General features: G+C 38.5%; 1 protein-coding gene across 2 annotated transcripts in view; it reads left to right on the top strand.

The window, feature by feature from the left end:
* Positions 1-20225, top strand: part of tspan9a (tetraspanin 9a) — a 168393-nt gene that overhangs the window by 37952 nt on the left and 110216 nt on the right. For both annotated transcript variants that reach the window (XM_088377546.1, XM_088377548.1), the window contains exon 2: positions 7404-7462. The gene's annotated coding sequence lies outside the window, so the exon portion shown is untranslated. The remainder of the gene's footprint in view (positions 1-7403; positions 7463-20225) is intronic.

The following is a 20225-nucleotide window of genomic DNA, read 5'->3' on the forward strand; positions in this document are numbered from 1 at the left end:
TTAGGTACATTTTTAACTGTAAGAGACTTCTGGTGAATGTTTTCCAGAAAGCCGGGACCAAAGTAATGAAAGTTACCATCGTGAACTCATTACACCGTCAGAGAATCTTTGCCAGAAAGCATACGGATGATCCACAAGAGGATTGAAAAAATATAAGATGAAAATGTCAGTGAAACCAATTTTTTTTCTAACAGTGAAGTAAAAGAAATTGTGCAGATTTTTCAAAGATTTAAGGAAATAGGAAAGAAGGAAATTCCGGCCCACTGTCTGCCTTTGGTTCAAGTGATTTATGCATGCCACTTGTCCCTGATCCTTTCTTTGCCATGGCTCCAGACACCAACTGACTGTTTACATGCAGTCAATACCCTTTTACAACCTGAATATTGGAATTATTCAGGTTTTTAAATGCTCGCAAAAGCCTGTATATGCGCTTCTTATTTGGGTTTTTAATATTCTGAATAAGACTACCAGGTTACCTCATTTCTAACCTAAATATTTAAGCATGTATATGCTTTCAAATTATAGGTGAGTTAGTGGTATTGTTCGTGTTCTCCGCCGGCTCTTGCTCTATCGGCAGGAAATCTTGGTCTCTTCATTCAGGCATGTAAATGGGTTATTCAGAATGTTTCACAAACTGAAATCTTTACCTTAACCCATATATGGACTGCACTAAATGTAGTGACTGAGTGGTGGTTACTGGACGCTCATTTTGTGTAATGCTTGCAGTCTCGTACTCTTCGAGATCCCCTTTGACAAATGAAATGGAACCAGACGGTGAATGTCAGCTCAGCTCAGTGCCTTGGGCTCAAGATGAAAACCATAATACTGGTGCTGCACTTGAGAGACATTAAAATAAACTCAGTGTGAAAGTGAGGACACCATACATTGTTGAGAGATGACTTTTTTATTCAGCACAGAAGAAAGTGTGACTGGTATTCATCTTTATTTGAGCTGAGTTATACGTTTGCTCTTTTCCGTTTAGAGGCACGTGCAAGTTTTCTATTCAATCTTTATGGCAAAGGTAGAGGACTGCTGCATTATTTAGGGAATAAAGCACTGATGCGGCTATCAGCATTTAATCACAATCAAGACTAACTGCCAGCCTTCATAAAATTGGCTCTTTGGCTAGCAGCCCCGTCTAATTGTTTATCATATGAGGGCCACTTGATATCCAATCTTGCTGTGAAGGGCTTACATGGCATTTAGCGCTCATCCTCTCTCATTAGGTAATGCGTTATATGTATTCACAATATTTGTGAAAAATCAGTAATCCACAGTGAAAACAATTTCAGATGGGGTCCTAATAATGGCCATAATGTGAAATTGAGTGTAAAAAAAAAAATCAACTGTAGGTTGAGTAGACTCATTTGCAGTTTCCGTTTAGGATTTAGTGATGGTAGAATGTTTCTGCAATCTGCACTCAGTAGCTGCCCTCATTTTTTTTCTGATGAAAGGATGTGGTAATTAGTTTAATCTGAAACACCATACCAGATTTGTTAACCTTAGGTTGACCCAACCTTGCTCTTGTTCAAGTCTGCCATGATTCCACCTGAGTTGTCTGCACCACCATCCGTTTTCAATCCCATATATCGCATTTAAAGTTACAGCAGGGAAGCTGGAGTTGCTTCCAGCTGACTGTATTGTTGACTTGTCTTCAGTCAATTACGGAACAGTGTGAATGGGACTTTGCGGTAATTGATCCCATAGCACTACACCACAAATGGCAAATATCCAGTACGATGGTAGAAACGACTGATTGAAACTATAATACACTAGCTCCGTGCGTAGTGTCGTGCTATGGTTCAGCTTTGTAAGTCACTGCAGACCTAATTGCTGACCTGTCTGTGCAAAGCTTGTCGATGCTGACCTAGTGAAGGAAAGGGCCAGATAAAGGTTCTCTTTATATGGGTCTGTATGGATTTTTGGTGCTATACTGTAACAACAAACTAATGGCCTTATTGAAGTGCGCCAGAGACACTTTTTACTGTAGTTTCTCTACTATGAGCTGCTAGTTTTTGCACAAGCTTTGAACAATGCAGCTTATAGACCAGTGCGGCTTATATATGAACAAAACAGGATTTCTCTCCAATTTTAGCTGATGCGGCTTATCTTCAGGTGCGGCTTTTAGTCAGGAAAATTACACAAATTAAAATTTAATCTTTTTTTTTTAATATTAGCTGAATTTTGTTGTCATAGCTGAGCAGCTATTTTCATCAGAATTACCTTTGCTGTAGGCAGTGGTTGCTGTTGAGCTTGAATGCCTGGTGTGGGGTACGTGCTGGCTGCGTCTGTTGATTCTTTTGGGCCTTCTCAAACCGTGCTCCAGCGCCTAGGTGCCTTGGCAGTTTCCTTTGCTTCTGTGTCCTGTGGCCTTGCCTCACTTAGGGTTGAGGTCCTGTGAGCATCTTGCTGCACCGGCGAAAGGTTGTGTATATACGTATGATCTTATATATATGATCTTAGCCCAGTAGATCTACAAGCACTGTGACCCGCTCTTCAATATTGCTTGGGCTTAGAATTATGATTTACAGCCTCAACTGCGGACTCCTGCGTATAACAGTGGAACGGGTTGCATGTAGTACAAATCAGTTGATGGCTGAAATTATTGCCTTTACGGTTATGCCTGTCTTTATCTTGGCTTGTTTGTATCATATATGACATGAGTGAGACAGGTTCTGTTTTCGAGAGAGCAGGAATCGGTCACCATCGTCACATGCCCAGAATTAAAACTTGAATGCTGCATGAAAAATATTTTGTAAGAGATAAGATTTCTCTCAAGTAGTTTGGAGAGGTATGCAAACTGCTTAGATTTTTGGTGGGTGTACCTGCCTGCCTTGATTTAAGTGGACTGTAATGGATGTGACATTAAATAAGGTTAAGTCACATTCTAACTCCTTTCTCATGTCCAAACCAAATTGCTATACTGTTACTTACACAGTTATGTAAGTACAATAATCTGTTTGCTGTGTCATTTTAGAACAATGCTCTCCGTATATTTAAGTTAAGATAGAGCTATATCAAAAATCATGCAAAGACCTTCAAGTCTTTTTCACTTGGCCATGAATGTGGATTGTACTCCAAGTTTGCATCATCATGTTTACCTGCTGATGTGTAGATGAAAAAAAGACCATAAATAGCAGTTTTAAATGCTTAATAAAAATAAAAGAAAAACACAGTTGAATAAATACAATTATTCTCAGCAGTTTTTTCTTACGCACCTTCATGCGTGCCTGCTAAACAATAGAAGAAGAAAGATAAACAAATACAATAACAGTTATCCCCAGGGAGAATAAAGTATGATCCGAGACTTCTTGGACACGTCTAACTGATGCACATTCTAATGCACCATTATCCACGCACTGCACAGATAATGACTACATTTACAAATGAAAGGCCGCTAATTGCAGTAACTGAATTGATACTTTCAAAGCAAGCAGCCATTTGGATGTACTCTGGTAGGGTTGAGGGGGTCAGAAAACCCTAGGGTGTTCCGGTGTTAAAAAAGGAATGGCAGTCTTTGTAGAGCCAAAACTAACTGAAAACCACAACATTTTGATATGTGGAATTCTTAAACAACAAAAAAAAAGCTTCTTTTCCTCAATCCATTCTATTTTTTTGTTTTTACTGTTATTTATGCTCATTCCACTCTTGCATTCTATTGTACCAGGAACGCTTTGGCATCTTCCTCTCCAACACCAATTTGTTTTGAACGCATCACAACATTCATCCGCCTTCTCATAGGTCATCCTGCAGCTCTCTTGCATGACGGTCTCCATCTAAATCGCAATTCAACCAGTTTGCTTGTTATCTCTTGGATGTGTCCAAACCATCTAAATATGCTCTTTTGAAAATTTGAAAATGTTATTGTATGGGGGCGAGGGCACCTCAATTGCCCTCCACCTCGTATCAACCATTACTAATTACCTGTGTCCAACTTCTTCAAGGTGTGTTCCTTTTCCTCTAAGGACAAACATATTCACACAAATCAAACTCACACCAGGTTAGTTAGATTTCAGCCGATTATATTAAGTCTGCGTTCAGGAAAAGGTTTACAGGTCAGCGCTGGGCTTTTCTCTCTGACAGTGCCCCAATGGATCAGGATAAAAAGCAGTTCAAGAAGTTCTTCAGAGTGCTTGCATTAAGTCGAGCGGCGTCACCCACGGTGGGGGGCCAATCTGTCTTGCATAGCCCTTCCTTGACATCTCGTCTCGTCCTTGGCGGCTCTCGTGGTTGTACTTTCACCTCGTTCTTCTCCCTGCTCTTTGGTTTGTTCTCCAGATGGCACCGGTCCTTGCAAATATGATACTCACAAACTTTCCCCATTGATTCTTCCCAACATCAGCTCTTTTTATCATTTTGTGCCAGTTCTGGCGGACTATTGTGTTTTGTTGCTAATGTTCTCGCTATCCTTATCATCTTCCATGCCAAAGTTAACTTTCTCATATTCTACACATACTTATTTAGTTTCTCTATCCAACTTCAAAATGCCACACAACATTCATTGTTAATTGTACAAAAACATCAGGTAGTACAAACAAATATCAAGCTGTTCAGGAAAGCATCTGGCAGTAGTAATGATTTTAAAACAAAGTTTATTGTGAGTCACAAGGATCCGTGAAGAAATATTCCCTTCACATGGCCTGAAGAGAAAGATGATACAGATGCTCATAGTGCCTGCACTTGCAATGATTGATCACCCGCAACAATGTGTTAATGTCCATGCAACAAGAATCTCATTCTTATTTATGGTGTGTCTAAAATGAAATGTTTCGCAACTCGGAAAAGAGCTCAGTGCTCACTGCTTCTGAGTGTAAGTGCCTCATTTTCTCCTTTTGGCCAATGCAAGGGGCAAGTAGTTGGATGAAAGAACTGATTGATAGATGCAGTTAACCACAGGTGACCACCCTGTTTATCTATACAAGTTTGACATTTTCCCTACGCGTCAAAGTCAGTGTAGAGAACAAACATAAATAGAGGCATGACAAAATAGAGGGGCCGTTTTTAACCAGTCATTTGAAAAAAAGCTTTGTCTTCTGCTATCTATTTTGATGTTGCATGAGTATTTTCCAATCTCTGTGTTGCCAAAAATGATGCGATGCAGGAAAACAAAAATGATAGAGACATAACACCTCACACATATTTTTAAAAGCTTCAGGCAATTGTGGAAGGAATCTTGGCTCATAAGACTATTTATTCCCGATTCTGTCATAATTCACATACTATATGGTTGACAGGGAAAAATGAAAAATTTTACAACTGGATTCCATTCTTTGTAGATTTGTTGCTGGTCTTTCTCAAGGTGATACTTGAATCCTAACATCATTAGTCATGCACGCGGGAGGCACTCGCTCATGAAAGGATTTAAGCAGATGCTGATAATTCATTGGATGATAAAGAGGGATGTTAACCAAATAGCGGGTAAAAGGAGGCGCATGCAGGGTGTCACATTACTTCCAACAAAATCTTTTGCGACCACAAAATAATAAAAAAACACACTAAACAGTCTGCTATAGAGTGGAAAGGAAATTAATATAGAAAAGAGAACCTGGTCTATTTTGTGAAAGGTTTAAGACATTTGTTTTAGTACGACTACGTATATACTACATCCATTTATCTATGTTAAGAACCTTTCAAAAGTAAAGCAAATTCATATGATGTATCTGTCAACATTGTCCCTGTTCTTGGTTTACAATTGCAATCAAATTTTGAGTGTAATAGTTCCAAATACAGCCATAGAGAAAACATGAGACGGCCTTTCTTTATTCAATTTACTTTTTACTTTTCATTTTAAATGGCAACTAAGGGTACATTTGTTTGGACCATTATTAATAGCAACAAATATTGCTCATTGGAGTGTAATTCAAGCACTGATCAAGACACTTTCCAAAGGTTTTCTTGAGCATTAAAATAACTTTCAACGCTCTTACATCAATAGCTGTGACAGTGTACTGCCCAAAACAATGCTTTTAGGCATTCCATGTTTCCTTTTGTGTGACTTAGTCACTTGACATACTTTTAGTGGCACCAGACATTAAATTATCAAGATTTTAACATGGCTGACTCATATTTTCTTTTCCATTGCTGTACTAGAAGATCCCCCCCCAAAAAGTAAAATGCTTTTCTTGTATCTGTGGCTAAGTCTAAGAGAAGATACATTTTCTTTGGATGCTCTTATCTTTGCTCGACAGATTCTCATTTTATACAGAAATTGAAAAGTAAAATATTGAATAGGTAAAACCTAAAAGAGTCTGGCCCTCCGGGTGTAGAGGAAAGGAAAAAAAGGAAAGGCAAATGGGGAAGAGACAGTACTAAAAATACATAGAAATAATTTCTCATGCTTCTGGCTTCATCAAAGAGCGGTCATCATATTTCTATCTGTTTTTTTTTACAGAGTCAGAGTTAATATTTTAGTACGCATTTGTTATTGTAGGTCTGATGTGTCCTTTCACATTGCCCATATGTTTGTTGTTAATTATGAGCTCATAGACCGTGGTTTTGGTCTCATTTAGATTGTCAACTTGCTTCAATTGAACCCTTTCATGAGCACTTGTTAAAATACTTCTTAATTTTCATTTGTTGCAGTCAACATATATGGATAATAAAAATGATATTGATGATACTGCAACGACGACGACTACGACTACTCCAACTACTACTGCTACGACAACAATAACAACAACTACTACTACTACTAAGAATACATGCATTTACTCATATATATTTAGATCATGTTTAAAGTTTTTCAAATATATGTGGAAAAACTTGAAGCCTTGCTCTACGGTGATTTCACTGAAACATGCAATGATGTGTGCTTACCCAAATAAGGAGCCAAGAATTTAATTCTGTGTGGTAATTGTAACCATGAAATACTGTGGGCAGCATAAAACGTGTTTGCAAATTTACTTTCCACCGAAACAAAACCAAATGTTTGCACAGAGCAATATACACATAATTCATGTTTTAACGGAACACAGCAATGGGAAACTACACAGTAATGAGTTTTTATCGCTCGGAAAATTTATCAAGTATTTACAATGTTGAATCTGCAATCGCTTCAAAAGCTGTAGTAAGCCAATAATAGTATCCATGTTAGTATTCTGCTCTACTCATAATCACCAAATTTGTGTGACAGACTAATTTTGACTTAATAGTTGAGTTTGAGATGTACGGACAGCAGGCAAACATATGTTGAGTAGCAGTACATCTGTGTATATGTCCAGTGGCATATTAAAATTTTCATGACTTGCTTTCATTTTGGTTTTCTTACGCCAATGCTGTCATTTCCTTTCCATCTACTTTAAGAAGTATATGACATCATTGTTCTGTAACCCTTTTTTGAATTAGCGGTAGAGTTTAAATGAGGAACTGGTCTTAGCATCTGTTTTTCTTCCTCTGTTTGACAGGCCATCCCAGGCGAGCCCGGTGGAATCATTTCCCTTGTTTCCAACCGCGTCTTGAGCAGGTGAGGAATGATGCTAGATTCCACTGTGCCTTTTCAATCCATTAATGCAACAATGGCTCCCGATTCTTGTTTTGCTACTTAAAATGTTGAAAATAATCAGTTTGAAGATGCAAAGTAACTTTGGGGGGGAAATGAATACAGTTGAAAACATAGAGTTCTTGACATATTCAATTAACCACCATGTACAACGATGTAAGGCTTAGGCCACTGCAGCCCTAAATTAACAGCAATGGTAAGTACCCACATCTTTTTTGTTATGTTTAAAATTATGTTCAATATTTAATAAACTGTTTGAATATATTTTCATGCTAAAATGATATTATTTTTCTTAGAATCTATGATATGATATAGATATAGATAAAGATATAAAATTAAAGTTATTTACTTGCATTCACAAACAGAAAAAACACGTGGTTCAATGTTTTGCTTCATTTTATTTTTTGACTGAAAAATGAAATGAAGCAGAACATCGAACCACGTGTTTTTTTAACTTTTTCTACCCAAATTTGAGCCAGCTGAAATTTGGGTAGAAAAAGTTGAATTCAGTATGAAATTTCTCATTCCTGCTCAAAACTGTACAAATTATAATATGATATGATATGATACATGACCTCTTCTCGAGTTTATGACAAGTGGTCTAATAACTGAGTAAAACAAATATGAAACTTCCAAAAATAATACAAACAAAATATAATGTTTTACTGTGGTTGTGGATGTTTCCATGTTGCTCTTCAGTGTTTTATGTTGAACAAACTTTGGAAGTATATTCTTGAAACCCAAACAGGGCTGAGTTTGTTTTTTTGGAACTGTCTCCTTACTCAAGAACTTACACATGTGCATAAACACTCCTGTCCTGTAGAATTTCTGTTTAGGCATTTTTTGGAGCTGTAGTACAATTGAAAGTCTCTAGTTTATTTATTGTAATTAATTACGGTTATCAAATGCCTTTTTTCACACATGGCAGGGTAAGTAAAAATGAAAAAAGATCCAATGTCGAAGTCAAGAGTAGTGAGAGAAAACTTTCAGTACTAGCCCTTAATATGTATTTTTCTTTGAAAGTGACAACAAACAACCACCCAAAAAGTTGCACACAATTCATATTTCAGCACCATTGATTGATATGGTGTGCTTCTTAGATGTGTAAGAATACTTCAAATCATACATCCTGGACAGCAGCCCGCCCTCTCTACATGAAACCTTGTAAACATTATACTGGACAGATGTGGGATCTTTTACCAAATCGTCATGACATTAAATCACCAGCAAATAATTTTGTTTTATTTATATAGGCGTTTTTTTGGGCATGTGAGTACACCCGCCGTTCAATGGAATCAATTCAGAGAAGCAAAACAAAACAATATGATCCTCCTATCCATTTTACCCTTGCGGTTATCCTCCTGCAGGTGAGCAGGAGTCTATCTTAGCTGATTTTGGGCGAGCGGTGGAGTAGGCTAATGCAATTATAATTAGCAGCAACATGACTTCAGATACTGTAATAACAAAGATGTTCTTATTAGTTTCAGTTGATGGCAGCCCACTGAGATGGATAAAAAATTATGAATTTTGCTGCTTAGCACATATTCCCCAAATGTAATATTAATCAGAATGCCGTTTTTAGACTAGCAGGAGTACATACAACATATTGTAAAGAACATTTTGGGGATGACTTCCCCTTTAAAGTCAAAACTCGTGACATGAGTTGTAGTCTGCTCCGTCCATCATGCATTATTATCACTTATTTCTATTGTGCAAATGATTAATAGTAGTGTGACCAAAGTATTGCAAACATGAATACACTGCAACCACAATAATAACCAAATTGTTAAATTAATTCCGCTCTGACTCGCAGTCAACATTATTGGCCTTCTGGGAGCAGAATTTTTTATATACCACTTGTATTCATGTTACTTGGTCTTAAGTCAGTTTACTGATATATTCTTTATTTTAAGACTGTTACTGAGATTTTAGAAGATTTTGTAGTTCACAATGAGTTGTGCCAAAATTCCAGCAGAGAACATACTTTGTAAGCATAGCAACAGTAAAGGGAGCGACGATATTCTTCAAATGCATAAATACAGTTTCAATAATATTTGTGGCTATGCCACAGTTGAGGCCATTTTGGATGTTCCAGTTTGAGACGATAGTAAAATTAGGAGTGTGACGCCAATCAGTACCCTGAGGATGAGGGGGGCAGGACGGGACCTGAAAAAAAGTCACAGTATTTCACAGGCCCAATTTATGTTCTTGTGTAAAAAAAACATCAAAGCTTGGCTTAATTGCTCCTGGTCGCCACAGATCTCCCCTGCCTCTGTGTTTGATGGCTGTGTCAGCACACCACAAAACAACATCCTTTGTTTGGTGGGGCCAAATGGGTTCACTGAAGACCCTGGCCTTTAAAAAGCTAAGGATACAGCATAGTGATGTGCTCAGTCCCCCCACCAAACACACACACACACACACACACACACACACACACACACACACACACACACACACACACACACACACACACACACACACACACACACACACACACAAACACACACACGTACACACACACACACACGCACCCCCCACCGTATATATATATATATATATATATATATATATGCAAATATATATATATATATATGTATATATATATATATATATATATATATGCAAATATATATGCAAATATATATGCAAATATATATATATATATATAGATACATACGCACACACACACACACACACACACACACACACACACACACACACACACACACACACGTTTTATTTGGTCTCTATATAAATATCTTAAAACTCACATAATCAAGTATTATGTAACTCCTTGTAGATTACCCTTGTATACATGATTTAATTTGGCATCGTGTGACACTTGTCTGACAAAAGTGCTCATAGGTTATGGTTTGGTCTTAGTATTTCACAGGCACTGTAATTCAAACAGCAAACGTTCTGAACTTAACCTTGCCTTGTATGCCACCTAGTGACATTTGAGAGACACCGCATGGGGGGGAAATAGCACACTGCATACTTTGAGGGTTGAGCATGTCGTGTATTAGTTATGTCAAACATCCAGGCATATTGCTGGTGCTGTATATATTATTAAGATCCAACTGTCTTCTTTCTTTCTGAATAACTGGTTGAAAACTTCACCTCATCTCCTTTATGAATGTGGTATTTTCTTCACGCTTATCCCTGCAGGAATACTCATGGTGTGCTTTTGCACTGTCACTTTCTTTGCTTTCCAGTGCTTTTCACTCTGTGATGACTTCAACCTGTTTATGTTATTTGCATAAGCCGACTTCGCAAATCTGTGCTTGCCCCTGCGTCTTGCACAGTGAGTTGCCTTTTCAAAAGGGATAGTGAATGACTACATTTACGCTCCCAGTCTATTTCAGGCTCAACGATGACAATTCTCATGTATGGTAATCAGAAAACCTTGTCCAAATGCGGTCAGTCAGCCACGTGACGTGATCTGACCTAATGTAGCAGCGATTCGTCAACCCTGTCTCCTCCTCTACCCACAGCGGGAGCAATTCTTTAACCCTCTCTATCGATCCACATTTGGCCAAGGCTCTTCTTTACCCACCCTCTGTGTGGTAATGATCATGATCAGTCTCAGTCCTCAGCCCGGCTGCTAATGAGCTCTGCACTTTGGGGTCAGAATTAATATGGAAGTGTTAAAAGAGGAAGTGCAAGACTGGCTTGGTCGTCGAACACTCTTGGCATTAGGAGGACGGAATATGGAATGCTTGGGCAGGAAGTGTGGTGACAGCCGCAGATGCTTTGTGGTCAAACTTCACATGACTATCTGTACACAGGGAAGTATGAGGGTAATTTTATCCCACCATGATGCATGTGAATGCTTGTGCATGGGACAAATTTAGCCATGGCCTCAGATAGGCTGATCCATACAACAAACACCACGAGTTGACTAAATTATTGAGACACATTAGTCATTATGCTTGAAAATAAAAGTAAAGAATGACTTTGATTAGATTTCACTAAATGATTTCAAAAATATTTTTGAAACCTGAGCTTATGACATATGACACATTTTGCATACATTTGCAACACATTTCTGATGTTTGTTATAGAAAAATAGTTTATTTTGCACCTCTAGGCATTTTAGAGCTTTCAAGTAACCATAGAAGCATGTTTTTACAATTTGGGGGGGAGAAGCCCAATTACCTCAAGAAAACCTGTACAAGCACAGGGAGAACATAGAAACAGACATCAGTCAAGATTTGAACCCACAACCTCTCAAGTGTGACCTAGAGCTGCTAATCATGATTTTGTTATGCTGCTTCAGTTGATTCAGGATCAAAACAGTTATTTTTCTTTTTGTTCTTGTCAATAAAATATTGTGAAGTCATTTAATTGGAAAATATTCATCATAAAAGTAGAAAGCTCACATTTGAAATATTGCCATAATTTTACCACAAATGTTGACACCCCCATTTAATTGAAAAATATCCATCATAAAAGTACAAAGGCTCATATTTGAAATATTGCCATCGTTTTACCACAAATATTGACTAAGATCTAACTGTTTGATTAAAGCTCGACAGAAGATAATTGGTTTTGATAATAGCAATAATTATAAATAAATAAATTAAACAACATATTGCTGTTGTTTTATTAGATAGCATTTATGAGAGATACTTTAACATAAATCTTTAAATATTTATTAACAAACACTAAAATTGTTTAAATAACCCAGAGTAAAGTATTTGAGCCAATTACTTGGTGTACGTATGTTCTCCAGTAGAGACTGGAAACTGTTGGTTTCACTAGTGGATAATGTTCCTCGTGCTGTTTCTTTCACTAAAATCTCTGGCAGTCTGTTCATAATTGCAGGTTTATGGTTATATGTAGCCGTATTTTTGCAAAAGAAGATGAGAACTCTGCAACACACAGATTGCCCATCTGTGCAGTTTGTTGTGGCACTTAGAATTCAACCGTTCGAAGCAGATTGTGCATTGGCAATCAAAAATGAGAAATAAATTATTCAATGTCTCATACTTATTTGTGGGTTAAATGAGCAACTGAATACATGCTGAGTGTGGTTTAAACGCTTTATGTGTGCGAGACGTGTGAGTGCATTCTTAACAATTAGCTTAATTTTTATGTTTGTTTCTAATTTGTCTTTGGCATGTCTTTTATTTATCTCTGTGGTCTCGACGATTATTTTGTATTTCCTAAAACTCATAAACAATGACTGAGTCTGGCAGTGAGTCCAATTTTCACTGTTTCATTGTATGACATCCAGGGGACGATATATTTTCCTTCCCAAGACATAATACAATAAAGCAATGTTTGCAACAGTGCTAACAGGGCACCGGTTCTGCCCCAAAACAACAATTTATTAGTTTAAAAAAAGAGATTTAAGTTAAAAAAAATGCTTTACTCTGTTTATAAATTTCAATCCCTTTATGTAACCTTATTTTTGTGAACTGTTGGCTTTTGGACTTTGATCTGTATTTGGGAGTAAGAGCTACATAAATAATCTTGACTTGGTTTAAAAAAAAAAACATTTCTCCCATTTATTTTTGTTTTGACTACTTGAAAAGTTGAAATTCATTGACACTGATTTGGGTGAAATTTGGTCTTGCATTTTTACACCTATTAAACACATTCTAAGGCTAATGGCACAAAAGTATCCATCCATTTTCTATACGACTTGTCCTTATTCGGGTCATTGGCGAGCTGCATCCTGTAACTTTGAATGTGAGGCGGAGTACACCCTGGACTCGAGGCCAGTCAAACGTTTTAGGAATGTGGAAGAAGTGAGTCTGGTATTTACTGACGCAACCACTGGAAGATCATGGAAAGAACAAGAGGAGAACTTGACAGTCTAGTGTGAGAAAGTACAAACCTCACTGTGCTTCGAGTAAAATAAAATATGTCAAGATTTATAGTATTTTCTATTTCTAAAATCCAGCTGCTACTACTACAAATAATGCCCTGGAATTATATTTCTTCTTAGAAAATATTGCATCACAGATGTTCTTCAGTTCCTGCAGTGGACTCCCGTCAGTGTCAAAGTGAATGTGGCATCAAAATACATTTTCCATCTTTAGTCACAGCCAGGCTAAATGACATTCATTTTTATTTTTGTGTTTGTGTGCGAGAGTGCTTGTGTGCTGGCACATGCATAGGGCATCTTGACATCATTCAAATTCAACTAAGCTGCTGTATGAGTCTCAATCAACAACACATGCTTATAAAATAAAGGTTTTCAGGGATTTCAAAGGCAGACTGAAAATGTGCACTGGCCAAAGGCTTTTAAGAAAGGTTCTAGTCTTCGTTTTACCTCAATTTTAGCTCAGCAAGATTTTCTCGTTTATTTTTTTAATAGGATCTTTCTTTCACACTGTCGCATAAAATGTGGTGACCGGCTTTCTATGACTAAACTTTTCAAAAGGACTTTGGCTGTTCTTTTAGTTGTTGATGTTAGTTATTAGCGAAGCAGCACTGTAAAACATGGTCAGCACATATGCCTCACAGATCCTGTTCTGATCCTGTTTTAAATCTCCCTTTTGAACATTACTGTGACTGACCGGCAGCCTACCAACGATGTAACCACTTCTTACCTGCGACACAAATGAGGACAAGTGAGAGACAAAAAGGATGAATGAGTTACTGGCAAAATTATTATGGAAAATGCTTCAAACATGATTCTCGATCTTTTGGATATTCTTCTGTAATTTGTAAGACAACCCAGAGTTTTATTACCATTCTAGATTGTTTGCATTATTTAAAGAGTGGCTTCATATTTGACATGCAGCACACAGATTCCGTTTAAATAGACTCACTAATTAGAGACAACACACAGACAACACAAGCTTTGATTCTCTTGCTTATTATCAGCTGTTGCACGCAACTACAACAACGGACCGTGACTAATTCCTGAAATAACTTCATGTCGAGACTAAGTGTCTCCGTCTTTGTGAATTTGGACCCTTGTGCCACTTGCACCACAGGTGTGTTTGTTTTGATGTCTTTAGCGCTCTGAATTATTGTAATGACTCTGCAAACCTCTTGTTCAGCTCATGGGTGGGCCCATTCCTGTGATAAACCAACCATCAGATTGAATACTTTTGTACGAGACAGTGTGTGCATATAAGAATATTGGACATGAACCCAAAATAGATTAGCCCATTTTCAGTTTTGATCACAGAAAAAATATGTCATATAAGGTCAAAATTGAATTTCTGAATATATTATTTTCAAAGCTTTTGATCATACTTCAATCATGTCAACACTGTTCAACAATGTGATAACAGAAACCTAAAGCAATATTTGATATATGGCAAGTTATTATTGTTGAGTTGTTGCTAATCCCTTTATAAAAATAATAATGAAAAACATTTGTGACATCAATGGCATACCTTGCCTACCCTGATTGCACGTCCTTACTACAAGTTGTCTACCACAACTCTCACCTGATCTTGCATACTGAATATTAATGTCGCAAAATCTCTTTGCAGACATGCTGGTTGATAGTAAGATCCATGCTGAAGGGGAAAACTCATATTTGGGGTTTGAAATATATCTTTTGTGACATTAGTCCCAGAGCTAGTCTGACAATCCACATAGTACATAGGGATTAAATGAAACTTGCTGTAGATTGTTTGGCTTTGGCAAACATTGAGTCAATATGGACTGAAAGACTATGTGTGGAGGAAGACGAGATCTGCCATATTGTGTTGTGCAGCGACGTTGAAGACCTGTGAGTGATAGCGGGCAGGAGCGCTCCTGACAGTGTGTCTCACTGTTCATTCAGCGTGCACTCGATGTCATCTTTCGCCTTTTATTCGTGTCACATGTGTTTGGCAGGACTTTGTCGCTGCAAATGCAGCCCAACCAGTTGTACCTCCTGATTTTGCACCTTGTACACACGGTTGTCTTTCTACGCCTTTCACTACATTCCATCTGGAGTCACTATTGATGATTTGTGACTTGTTTTGTATAGAATTAGCAGCCAGGGTGTTTCGAATGGCTTCCTCCACCATTCCCAGGGCATCCAAGTAAAAGTCATAACCTTCATGAGTCATGCATACATTTATTTACTTTCTTTCACAGTCATATTTTCCAGAGGAACAAATTCTTTGTTAAAGCTGGACTTTGCACGATACATGACGCCATTATGACAGTGAGATTTATGCTAATTTAGAAGAAATGTACTTGTACACATCTGGGTTGAGGGTAGGTGTTTCATTGCATTGCATTGGATCTCTCTCAAAAACCACTGCGCGTGGTCACCAAGATACAGAGTGGGTAAACATTGGCCTGACGTCAGGAAGACAGCGTGGAACCTAATTGATCACACCTCTTTGCTGAAGTATCATACTGTGTGGTACCACTACCTTGTCTCTCCCTCAAGACTCCCGCCTCCGACTTGAATCGTTCTCTCTCATTAGAAAGGGTAACTTTGAAAAGACTAACAAAGCAGTGTTATAATTAGCAGGGCATATTAAAATCACAACCATGAAGCGTGTCATTAAAAATCATCTGCCGCAAGCCACCTCCGCTTTGCCAAATGAAAAAAAGCTTACAGGGGTTTATTTCATTGCGGCAGTCCCCTATATGTCATTGACCTGCTTTTTGGCCCTAAACCTTTTCTTTAATGGAGATGAAGAGGCACCTGGACTGATATTGGTTTACTAGTCGCTCATCGTCAAGGGACAATCAGAGCCCCAGCAGTCTTGTCGAGGGTATGATTGAGCCATTTGAAAAGTCACATCTAGACGTCTCGTTATTAACTCGTCTGCCAAACTACAGATAAATTAGAGCCGCAGCAGGAGCGGCAATGGGGGTGTTTAGAAAAATGCAATCTCCGCAGAAATGTCTTTTCCTATTCCACATTTTTCTACTTCTTCCTCATGGACAGTAAAAAGATGAGCGGCAGAGTGGGGAACAGGTGTGGGTTTGTCTAGTTGCCGGAGTGGGCGGAACTGTCATGTGCTCTCCAGCCTGCCCGTTCAACAATCACGATCAGACTACGGTGTTCTCAATTGCCTAAACCTACGAAATAAAGATGCACGATTATACTTGTAAAGCTACCGTATTTTTTAGACTATAGGTAACTCCGAAGTCTAAATTGCAGAAGCTGAGACCAAGAACTGAAGAGGTTGGACTCTAACCTAAAATCGTTTCATTTAAAAATATTTTTTTTCCTAATTCATAACAGTATCAACCGAACAAGCATTTTTTTTTTTCAAATACTTTATACAGCTATTCTTTTGACACTCATTAGGTTTTACAAGTGGTCCCAACAGTGATTAGCATGTTTGAAAACTGCCCTATTTTAATACAGTCCAAGCAAGGATGTCTGCCACCTTGATGTAGGCAGTGTTCCCTCTCTCCAGTATCCAATGGCATGGCAAGGAGAGGCAGACAAATTGGGAGGTGAGATTGAGCTTTTATACACCTCAGCTGGAACAGCTGTGGAGCTCTACCATTGCCAAGATGGCCGCATGCCTGCAAACACTCCCAAACAAGGTGGATAGGGGCCCAGCGTGGCATTGTTAGACATTGGTATCCCTTTGGATCTGTAGTTCTGCACATGCTCACATAAATGTGCACAAAGATGCACAGCATTTCAGACCGACCACTTGCCGAATCTGTCAACATTTGCTGTCAATTGGTGTATTGTGTTGTACACTAAAAAACATTGGAATTCGCTGTGACCATCAGTTTTTTTTATTCATACTTTGACAGACCTTTACTCAGAGGACTAACACAATGTGTGTTAGATGGATGTGCATGTCCTCTTTGCAAAGAAACTCTAGCAGTATTGCATCACTGTTTGAACAGTCTTTTTATACTGCCTCTTAAGAGCACACAGCTCATTCTCATCATCATCATCATCATCATCATCGGTTTAAAGTCCGCTTTCGAGGCTGCCGCTGGGTTGGACTGGATTCTCAATATGGCTTTCTTCCACCGGGGACGGTCCATGGCCATCTCGTGGTTGAGAGTCCTATACTGAGAAATGTTTTTGGAGCAAATCTTTTTACATCCGGATGCCCTTCCTGACACCAACCCAAAGGGAAATTGATTTTTTGTAGGGGTTGACTCCCTTAGCCCATTCCTCTCCCGAGGAACCCACTGGGCAGTGGTACTATTTAACCCATAGTTGGGGGCTGGTTCGTGGGCACCAGGGCGTGTCCACACACTGGTGGGCCTGCGTGCTGCACGTCTAGGGGCCAAACCTTCTCCGAGTCCCTTGTAGTTTAGCCTGGGTCCGTGTTGTACCCAGTTACCATGTGTCGCCGTGTGGAGGCACTACATAGGGCTTGCTGTTAGAGAGGCTATGTACTGGCAGGGAGAGACTTACGCACTCGGCTCTCCCGTTCGCATATTGCTAGCCAGCGGTGAGGGTTGACAGTGAGAAGTGACATGCACTCCACCAAGACTTGACGCATTACAACAACCCGACTTGGTCTTATGAAGTCAGACACATTCTCAAGTATTGTAACACATCAAGACGAGAAAATCGTCTTCTGTATTGAAGTGAGATATGAGGTTATTGCAGCCATGTTGCTAATGATGTTTACCACTCACATGCAATTGGATTTCATTTGCTCCACACGGCTCCCACTTACACCCCTTGCTTGTCCCTGCTTTCATTTAGACACCCCTAACCACACTTTAAATTTCTCTGTTGGAACTACCAGCAAGTCAATTGCCCTAAAATGAAACTCATGGGAGACAAATGAAATAATAGTGATAATTTGTTTCAATTATCAATATTTTTAATTATAGTCTATGAATCCAATGTGGCATTTAGACACAAAGACAGTTTAATGACATGAGCCATGCACACAGATGAGTTTCAATTTACTGTTTGCTTATTTTTGGCTTTGTTATGCCTGTATCCCATTGAGTAGCGAACGTTGGCAACCGTAGCTCGTCCCCCAAAAAATGTTGTGGGAGAAATTTGTGATTCTGATTTTGCATTACTTGTAAAACATTTTACCAAACTATGGGCTTGAGGCAGAAGAAATGATATGTAAACATACAGCACAGAGTGTGATAAGTAGTTGTGATTCAGCAACGCAGAAAGTTTATTTTTTAATTTATTATTTTTTTCATTGACAGACGTGTCGGTTTTACGATTTAATAACATTTGCTTTATGCAATGGAGACCGCTTACTTACTACGCGCACCAATGACATGGCGTCATTTTCTGTAGACAATGTAATGTTATGTGATGTTAGATTCAGTCAAAGCCTTCATGAAAGAAAGACAAAGAAAAGTGTCACCTCATTTTCTCCCGAAAGAGTTCTACTCTCTTCCACATCGCTTCTCTGTAAGTATGAGCCCTAGTGTAGCACCATCTTTGATGTTCACCCATCAGTGGGATAGAAAAGAAAGAAAAAAACTAGAATAGGAGAGAATAACACATTTTAGGATGACAAGTTGAATTTTACATAAACTTTGTATAACCTCAAAATATCTACTTTTAACATTAGGGAAAAAACAAAACAGTAAAATAAAACAGTTGTGCGTTCTGTTTCATGAATTCCTAATTGTCCCAGACTATTGTTGTGGCCACTCAGCAAATTATCTTTAGTGAATGAAATCAGCTTTAAGACACACTTTGGCGTGAAGACTCTCAATTCCAGGCTGACATTTTTGAAATATTGGTCAATATTTAAGGTTCTGTGCTGTGCAAAACCAAACAGAAGGCTGTGAACTTTGCCAAGTGGTGATGACGATAGGTTTGGTCGACAAGCATCGAAACCATTGTTCTCTTTATAACCCCTCGTGTGCAATGTCCTGTCAGATGTGTGTGTCCATTTCTGCCAAATATGCCCCCTTGCGGGAGTGTGTATTCACAGATGTCATAGTATGGTTTGTCCTCGCATGGTGTGTATTCAGCATGGTTTATGCCCTTCCTAGCCCCTTACTAATTCTGGCAAAGTGGACCGCACAGCTGCTTCTGCTTGCATTCTGGATCAAGTTTAAAAAGTCCTTCAAGATGAAGACAGAAGATCAACAGCTAGTTGCGCCTCTCATACCAACTTGAAAGAGTATCAAAGGCAAAACATCCATAAACATGCATGCCACACACGCATTGATAGATGATGACAGCAGTTTATCTTGTGACTGAGGTGATAACCTGCTCTTATGACTTTTCCAAAATTGTGAATTTTCTCCTGTGGCTCAGCTTTGTCTCAGCGGGTCAGGGCTACTGGAAATCGAAGTTACTGAGGTATAGGAAACTCAGAAATTAGTTATAGGGTGATTAAGTACCATTTGAATTTTTCTCGTGACTGAGACATCTGTTGTCTAAAGTACAGTGGGAGGTAAATAGCTACAGCAGATGGAGAAGAAAAAATGCATTTTCTTTTTTTCTTTTATATTGTGCTGTTATTGAGCATACAAACAATCCGATTCTTCCAGGAAAACATGAGACTAATGATGACACTTTAACAATGGTACTGGTCCTATATGTTTGCAGTTTCTGGTGGTTCCACAGTAAAAAAAAAAAAAAAAAGCTCACTGTTGTAGCTTTGAGAAGGGTGTAGATGTTAATGTAAGCTACAAAGATTTAATGGTTACAGTTTGTGAGATGGAGGCTGCAAACTGGCAGCAACTGTGATTGCAATGATCATACACCGTTTGTATAATTGTATCAACTGTCGCATATTTTTTTTTAAGGTTACCGCTGCACAAAATGCCGCATTATTGATGAATTATGCATCGTCTGCAATAACCAGATATCATAATTATGTATTACATC

This window comes from Syngnathus floridae, chromosome 6 (assembly GCF_059516105.1).
Source record: "Syngnathus floridae isolate MCC-2025c chromosome 6, RoL_Sflo_1.0, whole genome shotgun sequence".
Lineage (NCBI taxonomy): Eukaryota > Metazoa > Chordata > Actinopteri > Syngnathiformes > Syngnathidae > Syngnathus > Syngnathus floridae.